The 7578-nt window shown below is 38.9% G+C and overlaps 1 non-coding gene across 1 annotated transcript; it reads left to right on the forward strand.

Moving 5' to 3' along the window:
- The first annotated feature begins 7274 nt into the window (after nt 1–7274).
- TRNAS-GGA lies at nt 7275–7347 on the forward strand. The gene has a single exon. It is a non-coding gene; the product is annotated as a tRNA-Ser (tRNA).
- Nucleotides 7348–7578: the final 231 nt, after the last annotated feature.

Here is a 7578-nt window from a genome sequence, read left to right on the forward strand (position 1 = left end):
TGTGAGAGTTGGACTATGAAGAAAGCTGAGTGCCAAAGAATTGAAGCTTTTGAACTGTGGTGTTGGAGAAGACTCTTGAGAGTCCCCTGAAGTGTAAGGAGATCCAACCAGTCCATTCTGAAGGAGGTCAGCCCTGGGATTTCTTTGGAAGAAATGATGCTAAAGCTGAAACTCCAGTACTTTGGCCACCTCATGAGAAGAGTTGACTCACTGGAAAAGACTCTGATGCTGGGAGGGATTGGGGGCAGGAGGAGAAGGGGACGACAGAGGATGAGATGGCTGGATGGCATCACTGACTCAATGGACGTGAGTCTGAGTGAACTCCGGGAGTTGGTGATGGACAGGGAGGCCTGGCATGCTGCGATTCATGGGGTCGCAAAGAGTCAGACACGACTGAGCGACTGATCTGAACTGAAAGATACTTATCCTTTCCAGTTGAGGTTTCCTCATCTGTAAAATGGGGATAAAACCACTACCAGTGCTAGTACCTACCTCAGAAGATTATTGTGATGATTAAATGTGTTAATATTTATAAAGTGCTTAGAATACTACCTAAGCACATAGTAAACGTGATGCATACACTGTTGTTATCACCACAGATGTAGGATCTTTATATTATAAAGACTGAAAGAGATATTCTGTAAACATGGCCTAGGGCCTTCCAAGGAAGTTCCTTTAGGTCTTGACTTCCTATCTTAAATTTATACCAACATTTCTTCTGTTTCACTAAGTGGAGAATTGATTCTACCCTGGAACCTCAATTCTAAGCATTATCTGAAAGCCTTAACTGACAAACAACACAATATGTTGGAAAAGATTTTTTCAAGAATCACTTGAGGATTAAAGCTGGATTGTTAAACAGATTAAAGAACAAACAGGAACATTTGATAGTGAAAATACAGTATTTTCTGGATCATGGTAAGTATGTGTTGTAATTCTATATGTAACAGCTTGGAATTCTTTGTGTGATTATTTAGGAAATCCTTGATTTCCTAATTTGACCTTAAATCCCATGAGGATAGGGACTATGTTTTGCTCACCTTTAAATTTCAGCACCCAGTGCTTGACACATAGTGGACATTCAAAAGAAGCTGTCAAATGAATGAATGAGTGCATGATTTGGTAATAAAAAATGATTATTTGGAATCATTTTGTTTGTATTAGCCTCTTAATAAGTTCATATGTAGCTAATATGGTCATTCATACTCAGTATTCTATTAAGAAAGTAGAAGTCTGATAGAAACTGAGGGACAGAGAGATTCATTAACTTAGCAAAGAGGCAGGCTTGAGGATCTGCCTCTAGTCTTCTGAGTCCTAGTCTGGGTCTGTTTCTAGTAAGATGAAAAGGATTTATAAAATCAAGAAATTCTGTCTTCTTTTCCCCTTCAGTATTTCCCATTCTTCTTTGCTGAAGCAGTTCCCCGACTTCAGTCTCTAGGCTCAGAAAGAAAAGAGAGAACCTACAGACACTTGGTTAGTGCGCTCCTTCCGGAAGAAAGTGGATGTCAAAGCACAGACTGGCTGCATACCCATGATTCAAGTCCTGCCTCCGAGGGGCAGGTTCTAGTGACGGTTTCTGACATTCTGATACAGTTAGTGTGTGCTGGCTCCCAGGCAGGTATCATGAATATCAAAGTGTTAGTATCAGCAGTGACGATTTAAAATGAAGATGGCATCCTTTTGAAAAATCACCCCATAAGCCAATGGATGATTTTGTATTTAGCTTCTGAAAATACTGTACATAGAAAGGCATTCTTAACCATTTGGAAGCAATTTTGAGAAAATTAAACTTTTGGAGCTCAAACTCAATGATTCCCTCTTATCTTTGTTATTATTATTATTATTTCCCTGTTGCCTTGCCCTCAAATCAGATCCTAAAGCTTGTTTCCTACAAAATAGCTCCCAACAAATTTTTAAGTCAGACTCTTTGCCCTCTGTCCTCTTTGACTTTCATCCATTCCTCTGGTTTTGCTCCAAGTTACATGCACACATCACAGACTTAAATGTTCTCGTTTTTTGATACTCAGCACATGTGGAGATAATCTAGTTCCTGAAAGAGGCTGTTTCGGACACCTACTTTTTTTATAAAATCCAAATCCTGTGGAATCAGACAGAGGTTTTTCTGTCTACTTAAAGTGTAAACCAGAAGCAAAATCTAACTATGCCATTAGAATAATGTTCTGTATCAAGGGCATGAGAATTTAATGTTAGGTAATTTACAGTTATTACTATTATGCCACACACATCTCTATCCAATTTGGTTACATCAGATGGAGAGGTAGTTGTCTTTTGGACTTGTTGACTCTCTTGTTTAATTTCAGCCTCCATGCTAGATTAAAATTCCATAAAACCATGATTAATTCAAATGCTTGAAGAATGAGAACTTGTTTAATTTTAATTTTCTGGTTAGCTGTTAGCTGAAGTTGAACCAGAAACACTCTTGGCTTTAATCCTTTTTGAAGAACTTTTAAAAATTATTTCATTTCCTTGCATCAAAAGGATAGCACAGTGGAAAAGTCTGTCATCGGCACTTAGGAATGCTACAAGTTCCTGGGGATCATTTTCTGACTGTTATAAAATGTTGCAGGTGGAAGGTTGAAAGGGTGAAATGAACCTGGAAACACTAGACCCTTGAGGGAGAACAGTCAGTTACCTCTATCTTTTAAAAGTGGACAATAAACAATAATTATTGAGTAGCTACTACTTGCCAGGGCTCAGACTCTTGCCTTCAGGAGCCCAACATGCCAATGGAGAGATGTGTTTACAGATAATTACTATACAATGTAATAAATGGTAAATGTTATTGTAGTAGTGAAAGTGTTACCTACTCAGTCATGTCCCACTCTTTGCAACCCCATTGACTCTATCTTGCCAGGCTCCTCTGTCCATGGGATTCTCCAGGTGAGAACACTGAAATGGGTAGCAAGGCATTCCCTTCTCCAGGGGATCTTCCCAACCCAGGGATCAAACGGGGGTCTCCTGCATTGCAGGCAGATTCTTTATGGTCATTGTAACTCAGAGCAAGGAACTACCAATGGCCTGAGGAAGTCAAAGATGGCACCTGGGGGAGGGCAATGGTCTGGGTCTTTGCATATGCATGGAAGTTAAGTACAAATGAGAAGGAAGGACTTCCTCTGCATGGGGAGCAGACTTTGAAATACACAGAGATGTAAATGAGGGTTACCTGTCTGGGCACCTGGTGTGTCTGTCTCTGTGCCAGAGACACTGTCAGCAGATGAGTCCAGACAGCAGGCTAGGGTAGGCTGTAAAGGGCCGTTTATACAGAGTTCATGTGCTAGTTTATGTAACATTTAGGAATGGAGTTTAAAAATCCAATTTATTTTCCAGAAATATCATGCAGCAATGGCAGGCAGGAAGCATGGGAAGGAGGAAGAGACTGTTTCATTAACTTGATAATATTTAAGAAAATCTTTCACTGTCTTATTGACCTGAATTATGGTTTGCAATATTATTTTCCCTTTAAGCAGGAGAACATTTTAGTTTTCTTCTCTCCTTTAGGTGCCCTGTTATTTTGGCCTCACTTTGAATAGTGGGAAATTGAGTCACTAAGGCCTGTGACTTCCCCAAGGTTCTGAATGGAATCTATTGAGAAGTTGACCAAAAGCCAGGTCTCGAAGTTTCTTCCAGCAAATGCTAGACCACACTCTCCACTATTACAGCATATTTATGATATAATTAACTTTCAGAAAGCCATATGGCTTTTGTTACCAAGACTAAAGGAATGTGCTTTTCATAACAAATGGCATATGGTCTCCAATAGCTCTTTGCTTGCATGTTTTAACAAAATGAACATGTGCAGAAATTAGTTGCCTCAGGTCAGTTAGCAGACAGAGATTGATTTTCTTCTGCTTTCTTTAATTGCAATTGAATTTTTGACAAGTATCGAGGGGTTTTTTTGGCAGGGTGTAAATATCCATAATGTGACTCTGATGATTCTTTTCTCCTAAGGCCTTGCCCCTTTTAAAGAGCAGGCACAGTTCTCTTATTCACAGTGGAACATGTAGCTGGCAGAAACAGGGCCATTTCTGATGAAGCTGCACACTTTTACAATGGTGGGAAAATCTGTGGACTTAAATGATAGCCAAATGATAGGCAAAAGGAAACTAAATGAGTACCACTGAGCTGAAAGCTGACGTTTATCTTGGTCACTTAAGTGATGCAGAGCTGATGGGTACATGATAAATGCTCACATGCTGAACTAATTTAGTACCAGTTAAGCATGAGACTCACACTTGATCTCTTAGAGTTATTTAGGAAACTTTCTATTTTGGGAAACATGCCTTAAAGTTCTGCTCTCTTAGTTCACACTATATCTCCTCCTATTGTTGATTTAGCAGGTTTTCTGATGGAGTCTGAGAATAAACTCCTTGTAACTTTCACATTGTCGTATTACAATATTCATTGCCGGTTATTTGTACTCAAGGTCAATGACATTATCTCACTGGAATTCCCTGGGCTCTGAATTCATAACACAGTCCAGAATGCTCTTGTCTGTGATGGAAAAATACAGCACAATTACTGTAAGTCTGTTGGTTCACAAAGAATCTAAGTTTCAAATTTAACTACTCATCATATTGGCAAAGTACTTGCATTTTTTAAAATGCTTGTGTTTATATTACAGTAATAATGATATAATAATACTGTATAATATAATATATAATAATAATACCTGTCATATACCAATAATAATATGCTTCCACCTCTGTTAGTGGGGTGGAAGTATATCAACTTTAAAAGGAAAATGAAAATATGCATGCTTCTTCAGTAACTAAAATGAGTTAGTTCATATTGAAAGAATGAATTAGTTCATATTGAAATAGCTAAACCTTCCTATTCAAAGCTTAGTTTTCTAAAAACAAAAACCACATAATTTAGGATAATTTATTCATGAAGAATAAACCAAATGTTTTAAATAATAAACTTTTAGTCTGTCTTGTTGTCATCTAAAATTACTCATTCCAATCCTGTTCATACAAAAATGAAAATGTTTGTTAACATATTCTAATTCATTTTCTATTTACTATAAACTATATTTCTTTTTTTGGACAAGTCATAGCTTCTCCTTTCATAAAATAATATCTTCCATTATAATTACAAAGTGTGGATGCTTAGGATTGATGAATCATAGGGCTGGATGGAATAAGCCTTTAGCAATCATCTCTGGCTCTAGGCACCTCTAAATGATGAATTGAAAAACAAAGTGAGTAAGAGACACCTTTAGCCAGAAACATGGCTTTGACTGGATAACAAAAAAAAGAAACCTGGGAACTCTTTTCCTCTTTAGTAAAAATACATCTTCCTTCCTTTAAAAAAAAAAAAAAAGTTAAACTCACCCCAAACTGATATTATTAGAACAATAACCCCAACTTAAAATTGTTGTGTGTAAAAGTGTGAACAAGTTAGACTCACTTCATATTTGAGAACTGGTTTCTAGTATCTGTAAGACTCCAGATAAATAATGTTTGAGAAGGAAAAATTCTGCCTCATCTACTTAAGCATCATTCATTACTTGACTGCAAAATATAAATACAGTATGTAAGTACAAGATTTTTCAGTAAATTAATGCTTCCTGGACAGAGGAGCCTGGCGGGCTACAGTCCACGGGGTCGCAAAGAGTCGGACACGACTGAGCAACTTCACACACACACCTATAGAAAGACAAAAAAACCCAAACAAAACAGTTTGGAAGAGAAAGGCCTCAGGGTAACATTTACGTGCTGCTGCTGCTAAGTCACTTCAGTCATGTCCGACTCTGTGCAACCCCATAGGCGGCAGACCACCAGGCTCCTCCGTCCCTGGGATTCTCTAGGCAAGAACACTGGAGTGGGTTGCCATTTCATTCTCCAGTGCATGAAAGTGAAAACTGAAAGTGAAGTCACTCAGTCATGTCTGACTCTTCGCGACCCCATGGACTGCAGCCCACCAGGCTCCTCCATCCATGGGATTTTCCAGACAAGAGTACTGGAGTGGGGTGCCATTGACTTCTCCTACATTTATGTACTAATAAGGGTCAATTGGAAGTTAGACTAGAATCTTATTTTCTTAATTGTTACAATTCACTTAGGTTAAGACCATTCCCACTTTGCTTATAGGTTTTGTATCGATACAACTTGGAGATAGTTGCATTTGAGAATATGCTTTCAGTCACTGTGATGGTCTGGCTCACTGTGTGGAGAAGTCAGGACAAAATTTCAAGCAAACTTAAACGCTTGGCTGTTTATAAGATGGTCCTTTCAGGACTGAAAAAATGTGGACACAAAAGAGAGACCTGGCTCTCTAAAATTACTTTAAATATTTGGATTAATTTTGAATATCATATTCTAAGGAAGTTATAATATGCAAAACACAAACAATTTGTTTCTCGAGAGTTTCAAATCCTGCACAAATTATCTCGACAAACAAATATGGCTATAATGTAAATGGGGGAAATGGCGAAGACCAAAAACAAACCCTAATCCTAATTGACTTTAGAGGAAGGTGGATTCTATTACTCAAAGATATGTCTCATTCTGCTGGGCACCATATTATGTCTGAATATTCTAAGGTGGTCTTAGAACTAATTTGAAGGTTGGGCATGTAGAGCGCTGAACTGGAATTGGGGAGATGTAGGAAAGGAAGGGTTTGGTTCATTTCAGTTCAGTTCACTCTTTCATGTCTGACTCTTTGTGACCCCATGGACTAAAGCATGGCAGGCTTTCCTGTCCATCAACAATTACTGAAGCTTGCTCAAACTCATGTCCATCAAGTTGGTAATGCCATTAAATAATCTCATCCTCTGTTGTCCCCTTCTCCTCCCTTCAATCTTACCCAGTATCAGGGTCTTTTCCAATGAGTCAGTTCTTCACATCAGGTGGCCCAAGTATTGGAGTTTCAACTTCAGCATCAGTCCTTCCAATGAATATTCAGGACTGATTTCCTTCAGAATTGACTGATTTGACCACCTTGCAGTCCAAGGGACTCTCAAGAGTCTTCTCCAACACCATAGTTCAAAAGCAACAATTCTTTGGCACTCAGTTTCTTTATAGTCCAACTCTCACATCCATACATGACTACTGGAAAAATCATAGCTTTGACCAGATGGACCTTTGTTGGCAAAGTAATGTCTCTGCTTTTTAATATGCTGTCTAGGTTGGTCATAGCTTTTTTTTCATTTCATGGCTGCAGTCACTATCTGCCCTGATTTTGGAGCCCAAGAAAATAAAGTCTCTCACCGTTTCCATTATTTCCCCATCTATTTGCCATCTATTTGGGCTTCCCTGGTGGCTCAGAGGTTAAAGCATCTGCCTGGAATGCGGGAGACCCAGGTTCGATCCCTGGGTCAGGAAGATCCCCTGAAGAAGGAAATGGCAACCCCCTCCAGTACTCTTGCCTGGAGAATCCTATGGAGGGAGGAGCCTGGTAGGCTACAGTCCATGAGGTCACAAAGAGTCAGACACGACTGAGCGACTTCACTTCAATTAATGAGACCAGATAACATGATGTTCGTTTTTTGAATGTTGAGCTTTAAGCCAGCTTTTTCACTCTCCTCTTTCACTTTCATCAAGAGGCTCTTTAGTT

Source organism: Bubalus bubalis, chromosome 4 (genome assembly GCF_019923935.1).
Source record: "Bubalus bubalis isolate 160015118507 breed Murrah chromosome 4, NDDB_SH_1, whole genome shotgun sequence".
In the NCBI taxonomy this organism is placed as follows: domain Eukaryota; kingdom Metazoa; phylum Chordata; class Mammalia; order Artiodactyla; family Bovidae; genus Bubalus; species Bubalus bubalis.